Genomic DNA, 26,665 nt, shown 5'->3' with positions numbered 1-26,665 from the left:
TTGTCAGACTTCAGTGGTAGAAGAAAAACCCTTTGATATCAAAGATCGTTTGGCTGTTTTACAGGACTTAAATGAAACAAGAAGAAGTCTGAGTAATATAAAGTTAAAGCCAACAGCCACTGAAGAGAAACCACCTGTCCCAGCAAGACCTGTCTGGATTCCAAAGATTGGGGATCTAGTCAGAGAGAAAATCGTGGTGAAGAAGGAATATGGGCCTTCTTACAGAAAATCAGTACCTGTCTTAGCTGTCAGCGGAACAAGATCAGTTGTACTACCGCCCCTTGCTGGTAAAAAGGAGAACCGAGTTGTATCCATCAACCTGGTAAAACCACAATCATGTGGCCAATAATAAGTAGTAGGCCCAGTGGAATCCCAAGAAATATTAGAAGACCAAATCTTGCTACAATCCAAGAGATTCAAACTGAGAGACTAATCACTTTTGATAAATCTGCAGTGAATAAAAAAGGACTATGCAACAAAGCCATGGAACTGATGCCTCTTGAAACCCAAATTGCAACAGTTCGTCAAGAAACACCTGTCTACAACGATGTAGCCTCAGACTATGCTAATGAAAGAAAGAAAGATGCAAATAAAAATGAAAATCCGGAAACAATTCCAACAATTGACAGAACTGCATCTGGCTACTTCATCAATCTCGATGACTTTTCTGAAGCGCCAAGCGAGCATGAAGAAACACCAGCAACAAAAACTTTCAAAGACAAAGTGGCTGAACTTTTTCATCAACTAAAAGAAACATATCTGGTTTCACCATGGATTGAATTTTGGATTGTGTTAGGTGTACTTTTCCTCCTGCTTTGTCTCATCATGGTTTTATGTTTGGTAGATTCATTGATGGAAAATATAGTACAATGGACACAGCAAGTCAGAACATCAACTTGGTCCTAAAACCTCACACATCCTCTCATCTCAAGAAAAGAGAACTGTCATCAGTGAACATCACAGCCAATCCAATACCCGGTGGGGTAGCATGGGACAAAACGGATTATGAAATCTATGGCCCGATTGAGCTCTTGAAATATCCACATCAATTTAAGGTCTTCTTAAGTGACTTTGTGACACCAAGTACTTTCTCTGATGATTGGGACTTTGAAAATATTAATAATATGATGTCAGATTTAGTAATGTCAGCCAAATTCACAGAACATGATTACTTGCAGGGTTCATCAAATTATGAAGAAATGTATTGTTATAATCATTATGGTCATCACTATTTGCATAAATCTGCTCAACCTAGAAATGCTTTTAATTATAACCAATGGGAATATTGTGCAACACCGCCTAAAGGCAGCTCGAAAACATTTTATGAGAAATTCCCATACTTTTCAGGGTTTAACACAAGTGATGCAGAAACGTTTTATTTTAAAATGTTAAATAAGACAGGAATGAAAACAATGTTGACAAATACTAAATTGATTTATTATGAACAATTTTATGAAAAAATGTCTACATTTGGTTTTGAATTTTGGAAAAACAACATTGAAACAAAAACCATCTGGCGTTCAAAAGACTGGCAGGTACAAGGTCTAGAAGCATTATTTAGAGCCTGCATCATCCCAGAACAGATAATATTCTTGAATGACACCATTCAACAGACAACCGGTCTTGGTTTAGCCAAGATAAAGGACTTAAACAAACCGTCTATTCCAAAGGCCATACCTGATAGCAATAGCACTACAGATGTGGAGATAGACGTATCTCATATTTTACACCAAAACAGAACAAATCCTGATTGAAAAAAAACTGGTTGATCTGGCCCACAGACACAAATAACTGTCAAGATAGATTCCTGAACAAAACACAGGGGTTTAAACAAACCATGCCAGACCCTAGATACTCCCAGAGACAACATCCAGGGATAGTTACAACATACAGTGTAGGGAAACTCTGCCTCGAATGGCTACAGAAATCCACACTGGCTGAAATTAGGCAACACTTGACTTTACTTAAAAACGGTGCTGACTTGCGTGATTTCATACTGGGACCATGCAAACAGCGTCAAAAACGTTTCATATATGCCGGTATATACGCTGCTTACAACGAAGCTTGGAAAGTAACACAAATTGAAACAGCAGAAAAAATACGAGAAATTTATCGTATAAATTTGGAAAAATCACTTTCTGTTGTGGACAATGGGTTAACGACTCTGTCCTCCAGAATATATTCACTGGACAGCATTGTATCATCTGCTATTGATATAATAGAGCAGGACTTACTAATGTTACAACATGGTCAGTCCCAATTACGTTCTATTGTACAGCTAGGCTGGACGTTACAAAACTTGCGTTCAGGCTATGTGCTATGGCGTCTAATCAACATAACGTCATTATTTTCTATCTTTAACCTTACTGATAAACAAATCAGTTTGGCACAAAAAGGAGCAGACAATACGATTCTGAGCAATGAAAATCTTGAGAGATTACCATTGACAATGTCAGAGGGACCTGTCATTGAATGGATAATACACGGAACAATTACAATTCCGATAACAGCTTTCAAGTTTAAGTATTGCCAAAAATATATACCAGCAGGCCTGTATGAAAGGTTGGGTAAAGGATACATCAAGTCAACATTGAATTTACCTTATACACACAAATGTTATAGTGAAGGGAAAAAAGAGGTATTTCTTAGTGGTAACAATTGTAAAAAATCACTAAGCAGTACACTCCTGTGTCAAGGTATTAACTTGCATGGAGCCTGCGAAGGGTCTTCAAATAACCTTTCATGTCACCTGCACGGCACCCCTGCAACACGAATAGAGCCATTTTTCAGACAACTTTCCAACAGCAGTTATGTTCTAATAAGTGACCACAGCTGTTGTGGCATGGTGCCAGGAAAAGCCTATCTCGTGAGCGTTAGTTCCATGGTCACTTGCTGTATGCAAGTATTGTATCCAAACAGCAATCCAGACATGGAGGCGGCAATATGGCCTACTTTGAATATCTCTTCTATTCTAATAGCAGAATGAAATCTATTCTTTTACAGACAACTGTGCCTTTAACCTCGTCCAAAGAGACGTATGATCTGCAAGTTGCAAGGACAGCAGCAGAGATACATTCCCTATTATCAACAAATTGGCCCGTACATTTCGTAGAAATGTTAGGTAAAATTTTAAACATGTCTGATACCAGTGGCATCGCACATGTATTTAAGACAATTTTTTCGGGACTGTTAACACCCTTTGAAACAGTTCTGGGCATATTCCCTAATTTTGTCCATTCCTTTTTCGGCGGTCTGCCTCTTCTTTTGGGACTCGTAGCAGGAATTTTATTTTTGATCCTTCTGCTCCGATATGGCAAGCCAAGCCACAGACACAACTCCAGCTACAATAGAAGAAACAATCCTAGCAATACTTTACCGAGACCGCATCACTAAAGGGCTCGGATTGGCCCGGCTAAGAGATCTAAGTGCAACCTGGTTTCTTTCATTCAGACCTATCTGGCAAGATTGCATCTTGCCTGTGCTTCGATGTATGCTATGCCGAAAAGAATGCGTGTTAGACATCTGTCTTACACTACCATCAGCAGTACCAATGGATATCGATGCTTTGCTAGGTCCGGTAACGACTCATGCAACGTGTTGTCCCCAGCGACTACCTATTCTGATGACGGCATTCATTGAGACTTCACCATTACGAATAGGTGGCGGTGAAGTACGAGAGGAAAGCTGCACCAAACAGGTACAACCTTCTATGAGCATTGCTGATCCCGACATCGATGATAGCAATCATTCTCACATATGCACAATTTCAGCATTTTCGAACTTGGTCGAACTTTCACCTGATGTTGTAGACCAACTTTTTGCAAGCATGTCTGATATGATGTTCTCCCCTGAACAAAAAGAATAACGTTTTAAACAATGAGTACCCAGCGTTCCCTGAACTCTGAATTCGGCCTTCAGTTTTGATAAACAGACCTACTGAAAAACATTTGGAACTATTTTTCCCCTGAAAGCGAAATTATTTTTCCACTTGCAAAATATTTACCTTTTTTAGGCACACAGTAATCTGCTTAAAGTAGAACTATTCTTAGAGAACAGAGCTTCTATTTTTAAGAGATACTAGAGACAATATTTGACCTCAGCCTCTAGCACATGTACAGTATTATAGAAAAATGTGATGAAATGGTTTCAACCTTCTTTTCTGTATTCAGAGCCATTTCATGTGTAATATTCGCAATTCATTCAGCTGAGATATATATGAATTTACCTGAATGATACCACTGCTTAAAAAACGTACAGTACCAATACTCATTTTCGTGTATTTACCATATACCATTTCAAATGCGAATTTTGTATTTTGTGGTGGGTTGTTAAACACACATGCATCGTTATATGTTTAATATTGCTTAGTTTTTAGTAATGATGGACATTAACTCGTGGAGTGGGTGTTGTGTTTCTATCTAGGACCCTAATTCGATATTCCCGATTTATGCCCTTATGTGGTTATAATAAATAGTATCCTTATAAAGGCATAAGAATCATATCCATATTTAGTAATAGCACATGCAGTCCAAATACGGCAAGGCTACTCCCCTAGACTCCTAGAAAGTACAACGCGTTCTTTAAACAAACCAAGCCTCCAGCAGCCCGGGAATTCCCCCTGCTTTTGTTTTGATTTGCACAAGAACTCCTGGAGTTGAGAAAGAACTGTTAGTTCTTAGTGACGTCTTATGTCCAACACACGGTGGTTTGGAGCAGAGCGGCTATCTACTTGCCCGACGCCCAGCTGATGCGAGAGCCGAAGGAAGCCGACCCTCCCTTGACGCACTGAGAGAGACGCTGTCTTTTCTCTTGCTGAGAAATCCAGCTCCGGTGTTTCCAGTCACCCTTGCGGGTTGCTGGGAGATCGAGTCCTGAGAGAAAGATACAATACCTCCTACATTCTAGAACCAAGGTACGGAGCTGACTAAACCCTTAAGAGATTTCTTGATTCAGATTCTTGGCAAAAACCAACTTAACTTACACTGCAACTTACTTACTCCTTGCCACGTATTAGGCTTAGGTCAGGTACACCGGGGTAGGCGTATATTAAAAGCACCAGTTGAGTACGTTAGTCAATGTTTTTATGTATGTATATATTTTATCCGTTTTAAAGCATCATATGGCTAAGAAACCATATCAATGCTTTTACAGTATTATTTCATAATACTCCTTTTACTGTACGCACTTTACTTCATGATAAATATTGCAATTGTGGCAATTCATTTCTCTTGCATGAGAAAGAAGACTACTCAATAAATAACACCTTTTATTGAAAACGCCCGTCTCTCTATTTCTCTGCACTCTGGTGAAACTAAGTACGCACGATTGACTGAGTGAAATAGATGTCTATTGTTTTCACACGACTCTAGAGATATACTCTTTATTCTGAGGGAGCAAAGTTGTCATGTTATATGGTTGTCAGAAGCTAATCCCTTCTTGTCTAAATCAGGAGCGTTAACTCTTTCCTGAACATTCGAGAAGGTTTCTAGTGACCTCTGAGCTAGCTGGCAAAACTAATTAAGTCTATTATAGTCAGTAGAGACCTAGATGACCTCAGTCCTACGTCTACACTGCTGTTTATATTATTCCAATGCGCAGAGCCTATAGGGAAAATAGGAACTACACTACAGAACCAGGGGTGCTCCCTGCTTCTCACCCTGCCTCTCTACTTCCTTATTGCCCGGCATGTTCAGTTTAAAATAAGACCTTAAATACTGAGTCAACCTAGCTGGTGGTTGAGTAGCTTTCTTCTTCCTCACCTTAATAGGAGTCAGTTTACCGTCCTTACTAGCCTTATCAGGCTGACTCCTAAGTTTTGGCTTGTTAGGGACTTGACTAGAGGGTAGAGATTGAAACTGCAAAGCCTCTTTCCCTAAAAAGGTGCATGATTTTAATTTGTATCTTTTCCCCTGAAGAGTTTCGACAGTAGGGGCTGATCTGGTCAAAGGACTGGAACTACAATTCTGTTGTCCAAAACTGCCCTCCTTATATAGCTGGATCCTCCCCCCACACTGCTGAGGAGCTAATTCCATGGACCTAACTCCTCTCCTAAGAGTTGGGTCATACCTAAGCTCATCCTCCTTAACCTCTATAGGGTGGCTACATATATCTAAGCAGCGAGGTTTCCAGATAACTAGAGGATCAGCACAACACTCTGTGTAAGGCCACATTTTTCTCCCCGTACTTACTGATATACAGCACACATAATGTGTATGGGCCTTTCTTGGGGATATCTGATAACAAGGAATCGGCTTGGTCGGCTCAGAGCAGTGGAAACCAGCTCGACAAGACTCACCAAGCACTATGTCATCCCTAAGACACGCAAAAACTGGCCCACCACACATCAGGTTAGTGAGAGAAGGTGGAAAGAAAAACTAAAGAAGTAAAGAGAGGAGAAAGGTAAGGGGAACTGCAAATGCCAAAGCTAGATAAAATGCCTCCAACCCAGAGTAAAATATCTTATAAAAAAGTTAAGGCTTGAAGAACACTCCCCTTCTATTGTAATAAACTAGAGCTTTAACCTTTTAAGCTCGGCCTTATCTCCCTCCACTGAATATATGTGGCAGCACCACCCAGCATCCAGCATCCAATTCTAGCCCCCATTTTCTGGTGCAAAACAGTAACGGTAACAGCTAAAAAGTCATGGCCGCAGCAGGTTACTCCGGTATGTGCCCCATACCCCCATACGTAAACTAACCAAGCATGTCGGCAGACCTGCTCAATTTCCACCTCCAAGCACCACCGAGTCTAACAGAGACATCCACAGCGCAACCTCTTCACCTCCTGTATCCAGGCTCCAGACCTCAATCCTACGAAGGCGCCACTCCCAAGTCAAAGCAAAACAAAACAGCAGGAGAAAGAAAGAACAAAGGGGCTCCGGGTGGCAGGCACGGAAGGCACGCAATTCAGGGACCGCCTGAGGTAACTGCAAAGCAGCCGACCTGCAGCTTCGACTCGCGGCTCCGATCCATCACCACAATCCTCTTACAGAGGAAACCGTCGAGGCACCAAGGCAGCCACACGGAGCAGGACTGCGCTCAGAGCGGCTAAAAGGGGGTCAGTGGCAAAAGGACAAGAAGTGGGCAGAAAACGCCGTCTAGCCGCTGCCAGCACACAGTGTCGCAGCACTGGGAGATAAGCATTTAGAAGAGGTTAGTGAGCTTGACCCGTGACCGGCTCCTAGCTGGCCGCCATGTTCCCTGTAATGGAAGTGTAACTTTATACCTGTTTGAGAGACAACCTCAGAGGGATACAAAATAAAGAATGCTCAGGCTAGCCATGGGGGCTTCTGCAGTAGGTCTACTCTGGAGTATGTGGAGCTTCTCACTATAGGAACACAAAGCAGGAGCATTAACTAGAGCAGTTCCCTAGGAGCCAATCCCCTCCTGCTCCTATCATTTCCTTTGTTACTCCAAATGATTTACAGTAAGTGATTAGGGTGCTAAAGCAATTTGCACCTATCACTCACACCAGTTATAAGTCACAACATTGTACGGTTTGGTGTGGATACGTTGCAGAGATTTACCACCACAATCCCTCAATCAAGGCTCACTCTCAGGGGTGTAGACCTACAAAGTCTATACTCCATACTTGTAGTTAGAGAATCTAACCTGGGCGGGAGGTGGTTAAACTAATCACTTGTATATAAATTTGTCCCATCTAAATAGTAGAACCTAGAGTTAATAAATAGGAAACTGGACAATACGGGTATCAAACATGTATCGTAGGCACTACGGGGACTGAGCAGGAGATACTGGTAATACCAGGAGCAGGCATTGAAATTAAAAATAGAAAGGTGCTAGTCACATTACAAACTCTTCAACAGAGTTAAGAGCATAATATCGTATAGTACAGAATAGATATATGATGGTGTTATACTTGTCTTTACTCAACAGAACACATCCAGTTCAGGAGTAGACCAACGACTGTATATGCCCGTTCTAAGTACGTTTTAAAAACATTTGAGGTAAGACACTACCATTATAAAACTATGTGATTGGAGTAATAGTACCTATGAAATAGTAGAGTGAAAAAGTGCTATATACTTTACCACCACAGATATACGACAAGTGGGCAATCGCCTGATAAACAAAAGACCAAGGAACCCCATCAAAAGGAGCTCCCTTTACAGGAGAGAGGTAAATATAAGAATGAAAAATCACCCCCCAGTGAGTAGACGATGGGAGATTCTATCTTACACCTAAAAAAAGTTTTTTTTTTAATTAACAGAAGGCTCCAAGAACTACATCTGTAGTACCAATAAGTGATACTTCAAATAGACCCCATCTAGGAACGTTTCCTACACGGTCCCGAGGGTGAGAATCTATACTTATTTATTTTCCCGGGCCCCTGGGTTCATTAGTCCCTCTCATACCAGTTGGTCTTCCACAATGAAAAAGACTTGGAGGGCCCATATATCATATGTGAATCACATGTTTGCTATTCGGCGTAAGAAAAAGTAGAGGACAAATCACATGCAATGGAACCAATGCAAACATCATTGTGTAATTAATTGTATTTTATAACTAAGCGGATTTGTGTCAGGAGTTATATATTGTCAAGAGAACAATGGCAGCTATAATTAATAGTGTAAAGTCAGAGTGGGTATGTGTTAATCTTAACAATCTAGCCCCTAGAGTAAATGAGACAAAAGGTTTCAATGCAGGATATCTGACTGCGCACATTTTTCCTAATATATTTACAGATACGGTGTATCCATCCGTTCCCCGAAACCCCAGAAATAAGAAGTCCTGAGGAAGGTGCCACGATATCAAGTGTTAAGCACCGAAACGCGTCGACGCACTGTTTGGTCTAAAAGAATCCAGTTAGGGCCAGATAAAACTTTAGATGGGTATCAAATCTTTCCACTAAAGCTTTAGAATAACCAAATTGTTCATGGCCATTGGATCTAGTGAAATACAGTGGCAGAGATATCAAGTGGGCCACTTATACATAAGGGGTTTGTTGTGATTATGTTTAGTCTGTTGTTTATTGTGAACATATTTTGATTGTTTTTCCATTTATTGTGTACCGTAATATTGTGTTTGTGTAACACTGTTGAATAATTATTTTTATCCCTCCAAGATACTTAATCGTGGATTTTAATTGTTTCGGAAGAATTGTATGATTTTATCTTGTTTTCATTGTTTATTCATATGTAATTTTAATAAATCTAGATTGTAAACAAGACTATTTCTTTGTGGAAACCTATTTTTATGTTTGTCCGAATACCCATGGCATACTGTGACCTTTCTTTCTACAACAAGAAAGGCCTATTGTGATTAGTAGACTAGTTGACTCCAGGGATTTCCCCTTTGACTCACTCTCAGGAGAGCCTCATTTAACAGTCCTAAGTCTGTGTAACTCAGCACTCCCTACAATCATATGACATTCTAATCACATTAGTTCATGGATTTAGTCCATACGAAAATCTGTTGTCAAACATCTCTTTATTGGAAATACAGATGAGCTTGATTGCAGCAGATAAATGAACAGTAGCCAACATGTTTTGTTCCATCAGAACATCTTCAGGGCTAAAATGAATTTGAAAGATAAAAATATTCTAATAAATATGTACTACATGCACTAAAAAAACAACATTAAAAACAATTTGTTGAAAAATACACCCATTAAAATCAATTTATTACAATAACAACCACACAACTGATTGTAGTTTCACAGCCTCATTGAGCAAATTGTTATGATGAAATTTTGCAATTAATTAATCTGAAGGATATAACACATCTTTGTACACAACAGTGCAAACAAACTCATGGGGAAAAAGGCAATTGAAATCATACAAAATGAAAAGAGCAATTTCATTAACGACTTAGACCAATACCATACATTAATCAGTGCATTAGTCCAATCAAATCGAACAAACCATTGGTGGGATCACATCACTGTTTTTTAGGAAGAGTAATCAAAAGATATATCCTTACCCTATACATTACTTCAATGTATTTGATATGCTGCACTGGATAATGCCTGACAATGATTGTATTGTGTAATTGTAAAGTTGTGTCTTGCCACAACTTGCTTCAACTTGCCTGGGGGTGCTGAGCTGCCAGAACTTACCTCGGACTCCGTTGGTTTCCCTCCCGCCGCCGCTCGAGTCCACCTCGCGGCCGCCGAGCGGAGGGAAACTACATTGCCCAGACACCCGGAAAAACATCTCTGGGGTCACCGCGCCCGGAGGCGCTTGAAATTGCCGCCGTCCTTGGTGGAGCGGGTGTCTTGCCACAACTTGCTTCAACTTGCCTGGGGGTGCTGAGCTGCCAGAACTTACCTCGGACTCTGTTGGTTTCCCTCCCGCCGCCGCTCGAGTCCACCTCGCGGCCGCCGAGCGGAGGGAAACTACATTGTCCAGACTGCCCAGCGACCCGGAAAAACATCTCTGGGGTCACCGCGCCCAGAGGCGCTTGAAATTGCCGCCGTCCTCCGCGTCGCGGGACGCGAGCGGGACGCCCGGACGAAGCCCGGACAAAGGGCGGGCCGTCTGAGGCCGTCCGAGGTTGGCCAAGGTTGGGTTGGGCCCGGTCTCTTGTTTGATGCGATATATACTTTGTTGCTGTTTTTAGTACACTTTGGATATTATTATTTTGTGCATCCAATTGTATCTGTTGTGCCTAGAGAAATATGCCTCCGAAAAAGCAAGCTACTCCTAATAACACTATTGACAACTATCTTGTACATGTTGTAGAAAGAATCAACAGTGATAGGAGATCTTCCTTGGGAATAGATTCACCTACCCAATCTCCCCTCATTGATATTGAGTCAGATGATCCTTTTGCATTTCAGACAAATAGTAGTTCAAATGGTGAAATGCTTGATTCTCTTCCTGATACTATCATCATCCAGCCTAGTGGTATTGTCGCTGGTATTGAAGACATTAGTGTTAATGAAGCTTTAATAGAGATATCCACTAGTAATGAGTCCCCTATCTCCCCTGCAGCACCTATTTTAGTTCCAAGGATTAACGGGGAAAACCAAAAGGCCACGACAAAACGGGAGGGCTTAAGGTCAGCCAAGAATAAAGTAGCAAACCTGCCGAGGAAATTTTCTGAGGAAGAGGAGGCTGATCTGACTAGTGAGGCTTATGTTACACTTTCAAATGCTCAATTTAACAAGCTATTGTCACTGATGGAAACAAAAATCAAAGGTGTAGTTAAACCTCTGGTCAGTAAAATAGATAAGTTAACCTCTGAGGTTAACCGATTAGAAGGTTTATTAGAAAAAACCCTGGCCGAAGTAGGCAAACTCCCGGAAATTGTTTTTTCTAGGATTGAGTCTACTCTGAGCAAACCAGCCACTGTAAGTAATAGTGGATTTATCCCTACCCCTGTATCAAATCCTTCAACGGCACCCAAGATTAACTTCCCTGGTGATGCTCCTAATGTTCCGATTCCAGTTCCCGCTGTTGTTGACCCAATCACTGAGAAAGGGACGTTTGAGCTTGTAGTTGAAGCTTCCCCATTGGTTCTTGTCCTTGCTAATGTCCCTCCCTTGGCCCAAGGCGAACACGAAATAACATCTTCTTTAATAAATAAATCTTTATCATGGCTGACCAACAACATGGTAATTTCTCCATGGGGAAAGCAGCAACTCTCGGAAGAGCTCGTAAACGCGAGAAGGGTTCAGTGGATTGGGGACAGGGTCAAAAAATTCAAGGGGGAATGTGTTGTCCTTCACTTTTCTGACCCTGGGGTTTTGCCTAATATTTTGCCCAACATTTTACCACCACAGCGGAGATCAACTTCAATAGTTCCACTAACTCTGGATTTCTTCTACCCAAGGAAGGGAAGTGGTCCGAATTCAAGTATTTTGAGAACCAAATGGAACATTGTGACCAAGAGGGGGAGGAAGGATGTTGCCTCGGTGGACTGGGGCTTGGGGTTGGAAAATCGTTTCTCTGCATTATCAAACTTGAATGCTTGTGACTGACAACCACCTATTTGTAACTCTATGCCACTGATTGTCTGTGATGAAAGTATTATTGGTGTGGCCAGCTACTTAATTAAAGATCGAACTAAGGGGTCCCCCTTTGAGGATCCAGTAGGCCTACCCAATGAAAATATTAATTGTAACAATATTGGTGGAAAGAGGATGCATGAGACTATTACAAGCCCTAGTTCTGTCACGATAACTAACACGGGGAGTCTTTTGTCTTGGAATGTGGCTGGACTATGTTCCAAGTTGGATTGTGCTGACTGGTTTGGATTTATTAACAAGTACGATCTTTGCATCTTCCAAGAGACTTGGGCGTGTGACCCTGTTTTTGCTTTGGGGTACATACATTTTTATGTTCCTGCTTCTAAGGGCCCTGAAGAGCGTCCGATGGGGGGTCTTACTATATGGATCAGGCAGTCTTTAAGAACTGTTGTAAAATGTGTGGAGCTTGACCAAAAAGATATCCAGCTCATCAGACTCACTAGCGATCTATCCATCTCTATAGATATTTATAACATCTACGCTAGAGGTGGAAATAAAGGTAAATCTGAGGTTCTTTTGAGTCTCTTTAATCTTTTAGAGATACACTCTGCAGGGAAAAACATCCTAATTGCAGGCGATTTAAATCGTACTTTTGAACCTCTCATCACTGGTGACTCCCCTCTCGGGGTAGAGGAAGATAAGCTATGGGATATCCCCACATTAGACACTCCTCCGATAACTCGCTGGACGGCTGACATACTAGGCTTAAATGCAATGTGCCTGGAGTACGGGCTACGAGCCTTGAATGGTCGAACCAAGTCAGATCGCGTCCCTGCTATGACTTTTAACAATGGGCGAAATAAGAGTCGCATTGATTATGTCATCTGCAGCATATCTATATGGTCATCTGTTAGTGACATGGTGGTAACAGCAAGGCCAGAAAGCGACCATGACCCTTTATGTGTCTCTCATAACTGGTGGTCGTTTAAAGTAATAGCACCAACCCCTTGTGACCAACTTTTGCTCCCGACGATCGTTCCAACTAACGATATGCGCAGGTTAAGGTGGTCAGGTGTTAGGACAGACCAGTAGGTCCTCGAAAAAATAGGAGCTGCGACAGACAAGGCCATTGCGGCCCTGGAGAGCGTAGCTGGGACCTCACAGGGATATGAAGACATAACTAAAGCACACACGACTCTCTTTAATGAAGTTAAAAGTTACTTCATAAAACCTGTATATAATAAGAGGGTCTGTACATATAAAGCTGCAAAGTGGTATAATCATGACTGTAGGGCGGCAAGATCCAACCTAGGAGTTGCTATTAAGAGCAACAACCTGGGTGAGATCCGATCTGCTAGGAAGCACTATAAAAATTGTATTGCTAGGGCAAAAAGAGAATGGGACGAATCCCATTGGCAGAAGTTGAAATGTGCAAGTGATCGTAAACACTCTAGACAATTTTGGCACATTGTCAAATGGGGTCACGAAAGGACTCCAGAAGCTCCCAATAACAATGTCTCCCATGATGCATGGGTCAAATGTTTTAGTGAACAGTACTCTTCCGGGGTCCAATTCGGTAACAGTTCCTGTCCTACTTATCTTTTCGCTGTTGGTGACACCTTTGCTCAGAGTGAAGTGCTGCTTGCCTTGAAATCCGTTCACAGTGGCCGAGCACCGGGCATTGACGGAGTCCCCGCGGATGTTTTCTTAAATGACACCGATAGGTGGAGCAAATACATCCGCTTATTACCAAATCACATTGCCAGGGGTGCTGAAATTCCGGTATCCTGGCGGGGTGCTGTCATTATTCCGGTATACAAAAAGGGAGATCGTGCCCAACCTTGTAATTACCGCCCTATCAGCTTAATTGACACTGTTCAAAAGGTTGTAGGGCGTGTAATTATTAACAATTTGCTTGACTGGGCAGAGGAGCAGAATGTCCTATCTCCTTTTCAGGCTGGGTTTCGTAGAGCAACCAGCACTGTGGACCAGGTCTTCCGTTTCCAATTGATCCAGTGGAGGACTGTGGTACTGGGTGGAGGTAGTCTTTACGCAGCATTCGTTGACCTGCGGGCTGCATTCGACCTGGTGCCTAGGGCAAAATTGTGGGAGGTGCTGGTAGCTTTGGGGGTCCCAATGACCCTGCTGACCTTGATCATAAGACTCCATGAGGGTACTTACGCTAAAATCCAATGGGGTGGCTATGGAAACGACACTGTCGATTTTCCTGTTGAGCGCGGGGTTCGACAGGGTTGTTCAATGGCACCAACATTGTTTACCCTTTTTATTAATGGCATTGTTTCCCGTATGCAATCTCAGGTTGTGGATGCTCCTTCTCTCGCAGGTGTAAAAATTCCTATTTTAATGTTCGCCGACGACACCTTAATTTTATCGAAATCCCCAAGTGGCCTGCAAAAGGCACTGGTAATATTTGACAAGTTTTGTAGTGACCATGGCTTGGAGGTAAACGCAGCTAAAACAAAACTCATGGTTTTTAACCCTTATAGAAATTTTAAATCTAAAATATCCATGAGTGGGCGTTACCTTGAAGTAGTAAATTCTTTTACTTACCTGGGGATTCTTATTTCTAATGATAATAGATGGAACCAACATTTAAATATTGCAGTATTAAGACATAAGCAATTGGCTGGTACCATCATTAAGGAGCACAGTAAATCATTGACCAAACCGATTAAACCTCCCTTGATCATATATGAGGCTAAGGCAATAGGGTCAGCATTGTACGGGGCTGAATTGTGGGGGCAAGAAAGTCTCCAGGAGTTACAGATATCGGAAAATAACTTCCTTCGGAGACTTACAGGCACCCCACAGAGCAGTCCCCTCTTGCCTCTTAGATATGACCTTGGCAGGAAAGAAATCTCGGCAATGTGTAAACTTCGTCCTATACTATATTGGCGTAGAATCTGGACCACCCCTGAGTTGTCACATTATGCAGAAGGGTTTGCTGATGTTATCAAAGCGGACCGATTTAACAAAATTAGATGGTTTAAATCATTAAAATTAGCATTATGTGAACTAGGACCAAATGAACTGTGGTCCGATCCAGCCGGGTCATCTTTCCAATCTAAGCTATGTATAAAAAATCTTTTCTGGGAACGGGTTGAAAACAGGAGTTTGCTTAGTACTAACAATGGGTCTATGACTACTGCTTTCCTTGAAGCCAAGCTGTTTCCTACGTATGAAATGTACTGGGATTTTATAATGAAACCCATGGATAGGAAACTGTTTTTCCAAATGAGGGCTGGTTATCTACCTCTACGCAACTTAACATCAAAGTGGAGAGATGGAGGTCCAGCTACTTGCCCAGTATGTGGGGAAGGAAAGGAAACGCTAGGTCATTTCTTGTTCTCCTGTCATGTATATTCCATTCCCAGACGTGTTTGGTTGGCTCCCATGTGTAGAAATCTGGGTACTAAAAGTAGTATGGTAGCCTTGCGTATTGTAAAATCTACCTCCCTAACCTGGATTATAATAGCGACTGCAAAGTACTTGGGGTGGGCGTGGGTAATTAGGCAGAGATTGCTAGTAGGGTAACTACTCTCTGCTTACTTGAACAGAGACTGCTAGATTATCTATTCTCTGTTCTGTTCCCACGCGAGGTGTCTTTTCGGATGAATAATTTTATGAATTTTAGACTTTTTAATAGTGATATTGGATTGTTTTTAAACCTGATTTTACTAAATGAACTTTGCACCTGTGATTGTATGAAGTATGTTGAAATGTATTGTATTTTTCTTTTATTTTCAATGTGCTTATGTCATATTCGACCTTTGTAATTTAATTGCATTTTATTATGTGTTTGTATGTCTGCTTTTATGAGTAATACTCGAATAAAGCACTTTTGAATTTGAATTTGAATTTGTAATTTCATGGTAAGATCTGCATATAAAGAGAGTCAGATTCAACTTCAACAAAGGTCCAGATGATAGCCTGAAGGCCATCACCCCTCGTAAACCACTTCCAAAGAACTTTTATATTATCCATATAAAAATCAGGAACCTTAAACATCAGTAAGTACTCCCATATTTCACAAGTAGCAAGTACTTGGCAATCTCTACCCCTCTCCAATTTCCTAACATAACATTTATTTTATATTATCCCTTATAGCATATCATACTACAGACAATTGGGTTCCAACAATCTCCTAAACAACGAATTAGAGAAAATGCATCTGATATCTATGCATAAGCATGTTAAAGGTAACAGTTATCAAATCAGTTGATGATTTTGTCAAACAAAGTTACACAACTCTTGCATTAGGTGACAAAAAGAGTACAACCTGTAATCATAAAGAAGGAAAGAGCCAACTTATCTTTAAACCAGAATACCAGTCGAGAGCTAAGAACGACATTTGAATCAGGGAACTATTATATGACTTTTTAAAGCAATTCCAAGCTGGTAATAATCAAATGCAAAAATATAGAATCTATTGAAAAGATGATAATCAAGAACAGTGGTGATGGGGAATTCTATCGACCTAGCAGAACAAATCCTCCAGAAAAACAACATTTTCCTAAACTGGGGAATAAAAATTAGTAGGCCACCTCAGTCTTTTTATCTAAGCGCATTTACCTCACCAGAAACAACTTGACAATCAACGGAACAAATTGAAAAATAGTCAAGTATTCTCAATATTGAAAAATTATATTGGCAAAACAATTAGTCAACTACTAACACTTAATACTAAACACCAAGAAGAGAAGGTTATGATAATTAATCAGGGTTGGTTTACAGCAGCCCCACATGGGGTATCTCAGGCTTGACAGGATAAACCCCAGTGTGTACGGCAATAACGATTTGACTAAAGGGAAATGATAAAATGGTAAAAATATGTTCTTGGAACCTAAATGGTGTGCAATCCAAGATTCAAAATGCGTACTTGACTGCTATGGCTGGTAATTTTCAAATCATATTGCGTCAAGAAACTTGGGCAACTCAATCTTTTCTGTTACAAGTTTTCACTGGGTACTTTGCCCAGGCCATTAAACTAAGTTAATATAGGTGACCCAGTGGGAGCCTAGCAACATTCATACTAATAGACCTAAAATTGGAAGGCAAACTAGTAGTCTCAAATGGTCACAATGTTTTATCAAACTATGTTACAAAGATAAAAACAATACAAAATTCCTGCTAATAATCCAAATCTATATACATCTGATGCCAGTACTAGGAAAGCTATGGTCACTAACCTTATAAACATCCTTTTACACCAATTGAGTCAGGAAACACACCCAAAAATTATTATTTCCGGTGACTTTAACAGAAATCTATTATGTACATACACCAGAGAAGAAACCATATTACAACATGACCACCTATGGGCTATAACTTAACAGTCACTAATTCCGGAACCTAAGGGGTCAGGAGATGTAGTTGCCAAGAACCTAGTAAAAGACCTGGAATCCCTTCGTCTAAGGGTCTTAAATGGGCGGTTCCCACAAAATACACCTCCAGCGTGGACCTACCAAGCACTCACAAAAAATTACTGATTAATTACTCAATAGTATCCCTGAGCTTATTCAAGATGATATCCTCCTATAGGATGGCAGAGACAAATGGAAGAGATCATGGCCAAGAAATAATGGAGCTAAAGCTCCAGTTTGTAAGACATCAGAAGTTAAAGACACTTCCTGGGGAGATAACAACGAAAACCTATAGGAGGCTATATTAGTCAGAAGGTTCCATGACCTCAGTCATGAATACTGCACGAACACTGGTCGAACACTGCTTTGAAGGGTATTCTCTCACTGCAACAGTAAAATTGGCACTTTTTATAAAGAAAATAATGGGCACTCATGCTATTAAAAATCATAATAAACAACAACCAATCAGTCAAAAATCTAATCAGTACAACCGGAGATATGTAGGTTTAAAGATATTCAGTAAATATAGCGCCAAAAAGCACAAAGTACCAACTGTGGATACCTGGTCATGCCGGACTGGGACAAAATCATAAGTGCGGCCGACTGCAATGGAGCGCAGGCCAGCTACAGTGATCCAGTTTGGCTCACTGAACTCCATAGTAGTGGAGCTTTGCAAGATTCCTTGTTGAGGATGCATCGTGCAGCTGAGCGTCAGTTCCTAGGAAGTGTACAGCTGCAATGTGAGGTCATCATCAAGGATCACACTGACCAGGGCTTGCGATGTAAAGTCCAGCATTGAGGATGCATCAGTCATATCAGTCGAGGCAATGCATATGTTTCAAAGAGCTGCGACACTGCTATGCAAGAACCTGACTCGTCGTCCAGGCTGCCATCAACAAGAGAGTTGCAGTTTGAAGCCTGCATCACTTAAGCTTCACACAGCGACACTTCTTATGCAGGCTGCGAGGTCAATGCAGAGTCCCTGTGCTGAGAAAATCCTTGCAGCATAGGTGATATGTCAGTTCTGCTTGGGGTTGTACTGCACAGCAGGGGAGATGTGTTGGTTCTGCAGGATCCACAGATGGGCTGGCAGAGCACATTCCAGAACAGTTCCAAGGGTTTATGACCAAATTGATACTACTTGGCATAGTAGGACACACAGATGGCAGGTGCTGGGTTTATGGTTGCAGGAGCATTCTGTCCATGAAGCTCTGGTCACAAGGCAATTCAACTGCATCTCGGAGTCACTTTGATGCAGATGCAGGTCCAGTCCTTCTGACCCAGGCAAGAAATCAGGAGGCAGGATTGCAGGATAGTAGGGCAGCCGTTCATCAGAGCAGCAGTCCAGCAGAATGGCAGTACTTTCAGCTGCTCAGCAGTCCTTCTTCCTGGCAGAGTATCCACATATCTAGAGATGAACTGAGAATTGGTGTCTGGGGTCCAATATTTATACCTCGCCCTCATTGGAAGAAGAGTCTAAGGGCCATATGTAGGTAGCCCAATACCGGTCAGTAACGGCCGAAATTACCGAATTTTGGCCGTTACCGACCGGTATTTAGGGTTTGAGATGTAGGAGGCAGGTTTAAGGATTCGGTAATTACTGATTCCTTAAGGAATCGGTAAAATACCGATTCCTTATTTTAAGGAATCGGTAATTACCAAATCCAAAAAGCTATGTAGGGGGCACTCAATTGAGTGCCTTCTTGCATTCAGGATTCCTTATTTACCAAGTTGGTGGTAAATATAGAAAGCTCTCTATTGTGCGTTGCTGTATAATAGGAATACCCAAAGCCCATATGTCACCTAAGCTCAGTGATATGACCCAGAGACAGCTAAGGCAGGAAAATGCCAACTTTCTAAAAAGTTGTAGAACAACAGAACAGGGCACACTTCTCATGCACCTCACTGTCGCACTGCTAAAGAATGGGATTCGTCCCCCAAAGTAAACAATTCATCCCAGTGTTCCTCAGAAAACCCCTGATACCATTACTTAATCCAATTACTTTTACTTGACTTGTCCTTATATATTTCATCACTACGGAGACGATAAGATAATGCCTGCTCTTTTTTTTTATTCAACTTTTTCACCAATTGTATGCCTATTCCGGGCTTTGTACAATGGCACGTCTTTATACAGGTACAATCAAGCTGAAGTGAACATGATGTATGCGGACCCAATGCATTTCGAGCCGTAATGGCTCTTCGTCAGGGGTTTCTAGAACAAAGTAAAAAACAGCTCAACTGACCAATCCGTGTAAACACATGAACATAAATAAAAAATGTAAATTTATGAAACAAGCAATTGTGTAACTCTCAATGTCTTTACCCATTGATCCCAATTCCCTTCCCATGTCACTAACCAAACTAGTCTGATCAATCACATGTACCAATCCTAGCCCATCTGTACTCAGATTACCAAAACATACTTATAATCTCACCTCCCCATTCACACAATAGTGCCCATGCCAATGAAAATAATCACATTTAAACCCATTCATTGCAAGAATTCCCATGTTTTCTACCCACTCTATTTAACTGCGTGTGTTTTCGCTTCCTCTCACACCCTTTGTTAGCCCATTCATTAGAAATCTATACCTTGCAAACGCCGCCGGCGGTGGCCCTTCAGACTGTTCTCTACCAACGTTGTCCTTTCCTGAAACTCAACCCGTGTCTCCAATGAAATACTCCCGCCCGTGCTCAAATGCCTACATTACGTGTATACCCCGTGACTTATGCCCGCCATAACTGTCGAAATCCCCACTTCTCCCACCTGAGAACATCAACTCCCAGACTCAGACTCTTTCGCAAGATGACTGTTAGTGTTAGACATGGCACAAAGGGGAAGGCAACTACTTATTTTCAGATTGTTAGGAGAGTCAGACAGGGCTGCCTCCTGGCCCCCTTTTTTTAGGTCTCGCCTGTCGATGCGCATGCGCATCGAGCAAGGCGAGAGTATTGGCACTTATCCGCTCTTTATCCACACTGCAAGGAATCGTGGCGATTCCTTGCAGTGCACGAGAAATTTAAGCTCAATGCGCATGCGCATTGAGCTTAAATGCGCGTGCACATGCCCCCAGCCGCCTGCCTTGCCTACTCTCTTCCACAGCCTCCCCCAGCTCCGCCCCCTCACTACTTGATTGCACGGCCGCTAGGCCGTGCCTCCCCTACTCTCCTCCCCCCTCCTCCTCTCCTCCCCTGCCTGCCTGCCGCTAGCCTTGCCTCCCCTACTCTCCTCCCCCTCCTCCTCCTACTCTCCTCCCCTCGCACCTCTCCCCTCTCCGCCCCCTCCCCTGCCCGCCGTGTTACGGTGAAAGCACATGGTTATTGGTGTGTCTAGGCTCTAAAACAAACGTGGTCACAAAGGCATTCACTTTTCCTTTTAATTTTCAATGGGGAGAGCTGATACCGAGAACCCGTCCACACTCTGTTAATACTGAACAGGAAGGTATTAGAGACTAGATGCAGCTTTCCATTGTCACCGCTAGCTTCAGCCTCCCCTTTTGCGCTCCTCCTCCCTCAGATTCATTTGCTCCAGAGCCAAAACACCGGCCAGGAAAGCAGACCACCACTTCCTGGAGAAGTCCTGGCTCCAGCATTCAGAATCCCCTCCCACCGAAGCTAGTTCTCCCTCCCATTGTTTGACTGGCTTTGGGCTTCTCCAGAGCGCCCTTCCTGCAGCTCCAATGAAGGTAGGCATGGTATAAGCAGCTGCCTTAAAGTCACAACAATGCACTGCAAAAAAGGGCGCACATAGAGCCAGGAACACATATACTCCAGCCTGACCGGAGGAACCATGTGCTGCACGCAAACACACTGTGTAGAGCGCCTCGCCAGCCGCCCAATAATCATTACCAGCAGTGCAGCGCGTGAGTCAGAGTTGAGGGGTTGGTGTGTTGTATTTTATTTGTTATCGTTGATTTGGAGTGAGTTGTTCGGCACTCTTCTTAAGGGCAGCTTCTAAGTCACAGGTATGCTTAGCTGACTAGAGAGTCTGCTTTTTGTGGCAGGTGATATCTGTATGTTTAAACTATTCTGTGTTTTTAGTCGGTTTTCACATGATGTTTACTTCTTTTTCTATGTTTTCTATGTACCTGAGCTCGAGTGGAAGCTATTGAAGGATTTTACAAAAGCAACACTTATATAATAGAAGGGCACGTTCATTTTGCTTTAGGCACGGGGAAATTAAGTGACTTGCCCAGAATCTCAGGTTTTGAACAGACGCAAGGACTAAAGCCTGGTTCCACAGTTCCAAAAAACGGCAGCTGTAGCCCTTCCTACAACTGCTCAATACGTCAGTTGCAGCATCTCACCCTCACATTATCCAGTACATGATCTCACCCTCACGTTACTCTTTCTACGTGTTCTTCACCCATCACCTATGTTCCTTCCCCCTCCCGTGCCCTCATATGGTTTTACAAAATGCCGTCTCTGATTCCTTACAACCCCCACATTGTTATTGCTCTCTCCTCCCGCTCCACAGTTTTGTTTTTCTATACCAGTCAAACTCAAACCAGCAAGCAAAATCTTTTTTATTTAAAACTGCCTGTGTGTAGGTGCATGCATGCTTGGTGCTTGCGCCTACAAATTACAAAGCCGACTGCTTGTACCCTTTTTCCTGTTATAAAAAAAAAAGCAGCGCTGTACAAAATCGGGATGCTGTACGACAGGGCTTACAATCTTAGCAACGTCAATTGGGGCAAGGGCGAGATATATTGACTTTGCCAAGAGCGGTTTTTGTACTAATATCCCCTTCTCTGACATCTCAGACATGCCCAATAATCCCTATAAAATCTCTCACTTATCAGCAAATCTCATGTTGAGGCGATTACTATTAGGTCTTCTCTCTGGGACTTTGCTTATCACACATGTTGGTGTTACAGAGAGAGCCTTCAGTGTCTCTGTTTCACTTTACAGTTGTTTTCACTTCACCCTGTGATGTTTTTTCACATGTTCATACTGGGGACCCAAATGTTTGGGTTATGCTTTACAAGGGTTTCACTACGCTCTGATTAGTTGTTTTTTTAAAATAATTAACAGACGTTTTTACTATCTCATGTGTTTTATTTAACATGTTCACATTGGGGATTTTGGGAATTCCACTTTAAAAAGGTTTACTACACCTTAAGGTCTTAATACTCCTTATGATGTGTTTAACCTACTTGTTTTTGTGCAACTGCGGATTCCAGTCCTTACATTTTACATTTTAGAGGTTTTGTTTCGCACCCACCACTGTCAACAAAATGCGTCTGTCTTCTATTTCTGCAAATCGCAATGCCGAGAGCATTTCCCAGCCGGCCGACTTACTGCTTCCTTCCTTTCCATTTCTTTTCACGGTTTCTTTCATTCGCCCATCTCTCACTTTTTAATTAGTGCTCTGTTTTCTTCATTATTTTTCTTTATTTTAATATTTCCCTTTAAATTACCTTTCTTCTCTCTGATCCTCATTGTAACCTCTATTCGCTCTGTGTGTCGTCCCTTTCGCAGGCATCCCACCCCCTCCCTCTCCAGCGCCTGCCTTCTCTCTGCCCACGCATCACTCTCTCACGTTCCATTATTCTCCAGCTGCCTCAGTCTGCCTCGTCTTCCTCATCCTCCCTATGACAGTCCTTCTCTCACTTCAGGGCTTACTTCTTCTTTCCCTGTACTCCACAGTTTCCTTCTCTCAATGCGTAATTCTTTTTCTTCCTTCTTTTTTCCCTTTAAATTACCTTTCTTACGACTCTGAAACAACGCACAAGGAACAGTCGCACGGGCAATTGTTTAACTCACAATCACCACAAGAAGCCTTCCATCCGTTTCTAAAAAACACGAAAGACCCAAAACTGTAGCAAATGCAGACATACCGAATTTGTGTACTAAACTCACCAACAAACATTGACATGCGTATAAAACAATACAAGACAACACTGAAGGATTAAAGAAGAAAGTTAATCCACCCGAAAACTAACTGACAATCAGAAACATTATAACTAAACGTGCGACACTGGTTATAGCAGTGTATATTGAACTAAATGCAGAAAAACAGCCTACACTTTAACTGTAATAATACTAAGAAAATAGAGACTAATTTATTTTATATGTGCACATAAACCCAGCTGCTCATTTTATCGACCGCAGAAACATGAGAGGCTGCGTCGGCCCTAAGGGTCTCCAGCGTGTTAACTGCATATCACAGGTAGATCGGTCGTCAGCGCTTTAACCCTCTGAGCTAGCTTTATTAATCCAGCTATCAGCAAACAACAAATTGCACATTCATGAACTGTACATATATTGTGGGAGTAACCCAACATCATTTCTTGGCCTTTCATCATGTATAATTTACGTGTAATCTGGGGTCATTTGAGCACGAACACTAGTACAGATGAGTGGAAATAAATAAAAAAGCCCTCTGCTTGCATGCTACTTTCGCGGCTCCTTTGATGTGCGTCCATTTGCCACCAGCCACTTAGCCACTTAGCCAATTTGTGTGCAGGCGCCGCCTCTGCTGGCGCGCGCCGCCTCTGCTGCCAGGCTTCAGCACACCAGGCTGCACACCCCTCACCCCCCAGTCACTTCATCCGCGCCCATTTCACACGCGCTCTGCAGGTCATAAACAGGACCATCTGCTCCACTCCCAGCACTGCATGACCATCTTCAAAGCAAGCTTGTAACACGAGCTGCCCTCAGACGTTCCAAGACACACACTTTTAATGCTTCTGAGGTCGATAACATGAGCCCCGTTGCATTGACACACACTGCCCTCACACACACAAGTTACTGTCACACACACACCCTCAACCCCTCACCCTCAATCCCTCACCCTCACCCTCACTCACCCTCACTCACCCTCAACCCCTCACCCTCAACCCCTCACCCTCAACCCCTCACTCATCCTCACTCACCCTCAACCCCTCACCCTCACTCACCCTCAACCCCTCACCCTCACCCTCACCCCCTCACCCTCACCCCCTCACCCTCCACCCTCACTCACCCTCAACCCCTCACCCTCACTCTCCTTCACCCTCACTCACCCTCAACACCTCACTCACCCTCAACACCTCACCCTCAACCTCAACCCCTCACCCTCACTCACCCTCACTCACCCTCACCCTCCCTCACCCTCACTCACCCTCACCCTCACTCACCCTCACCCTCCCTCACCCTCACTCACCCTCAACCCCTCACCCTCACTCACCCTCAACCCCTCACCCTCACTCACCCTCACTCACCCTCAACCCCTCACCCTCACTCACCCTCAACCCCTCACCCTCACTCACCCTCACTCACCCTCACTCACCCTCAACCCCTCACCCTCACTCACCCTCACTCACCCTCAACCCCTCACCCTCCCTCACCCTCACTCACCCTCAACCACTCACCCTCAACCACTCACCCTCAACCACTCACCCTCAACCACTCACCCTCAACCACTCACCCTCAACCACTCACCCTCAACCACTCACCCTCAACCACTCACCCTCAACCACTCACCCTCAGCCACTCACCCTCAACCACTCACCCTCAGCCACTCACCCTCAACCACTCACCCTCAACCACTCACCCTCAACCACTCACCCTCAACCACTCACCCTCAACCACTCACCCTCACTCACCCTCACCCACCCTTACCCACCCTCACCCTCCCTCACCCTCACCCTCACCCTCACTCACCCTCACTCACCCTCACCCTCACTCACCCTCACCCTCACTCACCCTCAACCCCTCACCCTCACTCACACTCAACCCCTCACCCTCACTCACCCTCACTCACCCTCAACCCCTCACCCTCACTCACCCTCAACCCCTCACCCTCACACAGTGCAATAGGTCTCAGACCATTTCAGTTACAGCTTTAAGAAATGTTTATGGCTTTTTTTATTTGTAATTCTTTAACATTGGCTACAGGAAACAAAAATGCTAAACATTTACAAAAAAAACCCATAAACAATTCTAAAAGCACTAACTCTAATGGTGCGAGACCTATTGCATTTCCAATGCTTGTTTATCATTTACTTCGTGTTGGATTTTTTTTTTATTCCCCCATCGATGTACCCTATGTCGGCACCCGCCCTATTCCAGCATTATTATATAGAGATGATGGCATCCTCATGACTTGAACCCCACGTTATAGAGGTTGCTGGATAGATTTTCAAATTTTATGATGAATCTTGATCTCAACATAAATCAGGCAAAGACAACTATAATAGCCTTTGGGCCCAATAGATTTAATTATAAGTCATTTATAGTTAAACATATCAAGGGCAGCACTGTCCCTATCTTTTCATACTTGAGAGTACCCCTCCATTACTTTTGCAGCTGGCCTACTCTAGGCCGCAGTCAGGCGGCATGTTTAGAAGAAGCATAGAGACACTTTTTTAATTTGCTTCAAAGTTGGGTAAATAATTGATTAGAGAACTTGTCACTGTGTGTAAGTATAAGCGCCTTTCTATTGCCACATGTAGTGCATGGCTATAGGGTTTGCAGAAAAGAGTGGGATATCATTCAGAAGGTGGCACATAGATTTTGAAATGCTTATTTTCAGTCACCTAGACTACTTCTACTTTTTGTGTCATACTGAATTGGGGTTGGATTATATTAGAGAAATCATTAGACTCAGCCCGGCCCTATAGGGTTGTTAATTTGGTCAAATACACAAACTACCCTCATGGGACAGCTATTGGAAGACTGTTCACGTTTAAATATGGCAAAAGACATTCATTGAGGAAATAAGCCTTAGTCTGGGTACCACTAGACTGTTTGGCAACCTGGGCGGTTTGCATGTTTCTTTAAATATTATTTTAAGAAGAAATGTTTAGATTTGCACCAATCTCTGAGAAAGCAGGAAGAAATTAGGAAAATCTCTGTGAGCAATTACACTTCACACACTCCCAGACCCCTGACAGATTCATATCATGTTTGGATTCCTTCTAGATATCATAGGTATTTATTAACACGTCTAAGATTCAACACTCTAATTTATGGTGGCTTTTCCTATTCATGTTTAGTATCATGTTATCCGTGTGATCATTGATCTACTCAATCGACATTGCATTGCCTGCTGCCTGTTTTGAGACACACTAATCTTAGGCAGCGCAAGGAATCTCTGGATTTTATGCAAACCTTAACATCAATACACATCTGTTGGCCTGTGGCAAACTTATTTTCATGTGCTATTAATCTAGGGAAAACATTGAATCAACTATCCGCTAATTCACTGTGAGTGGAGTGCATGTACATATATTTATGATGAACCACCTAGTCTTTGCAATTCTATTTACTTGCATTTTGTCTTCCTTAGATGCACATTATGATTGTGGTGCAGTTGATTGATGAACTAGGTTATCACACTGAATTGCTGTGAATGAATCTTT

At 42.7% G+C, this 26,665-nt stretch overlaps 1 long non-coding RNA gene across 14 annotated transcripts in view; it reads right to left on the bottom strand.

Annotated features, from left to right (window-relative positions):
- The window catches only part of LOC144807741 (uncharacterized), a 651,207-nt gene that overhangs the window by 167,502 nt on the left and 457,040 nt on the right, over positions 1–26,665 (bottom strand). The window contains exon 7 of one of the 14 annotated variants that reach the window (XR_013606417.1): positions 9,454–9,533. The exons of 12 other annotated variants lie outside the window; for them this stretch is intronic. This is a non-coding gene — a long non-coding RNA (uncharacterized LOC144807741). Of the gene's footprint in view, positions 1–9,453; positions 9,534–26,665 lie in introns of those variants that run through there. One more of the 14 variants, XR_013606418.1, reaches the window with a different exon arrangement.

The sequence above is a fragment of the Lissotriton helveticus genome, chromosome 1_2 (assembly GCF_964261635.1).
Source record: "Lissotriton helveticus chromosome 1_2, aLisHel1.1, whole genome shotgun sequence".
In the NCBI taxonomy this organism is placed as follows: Eukaryota; Metazoa; Chordata; class Amphibia; order Caudata; family Salamandridae; genus Lissotriton; species Lissotriton helveticus.
Note: the sequence above shows the minus strand (reverse complement) of the source record. Positions and strands in the feature narration are given on the sequence as shown.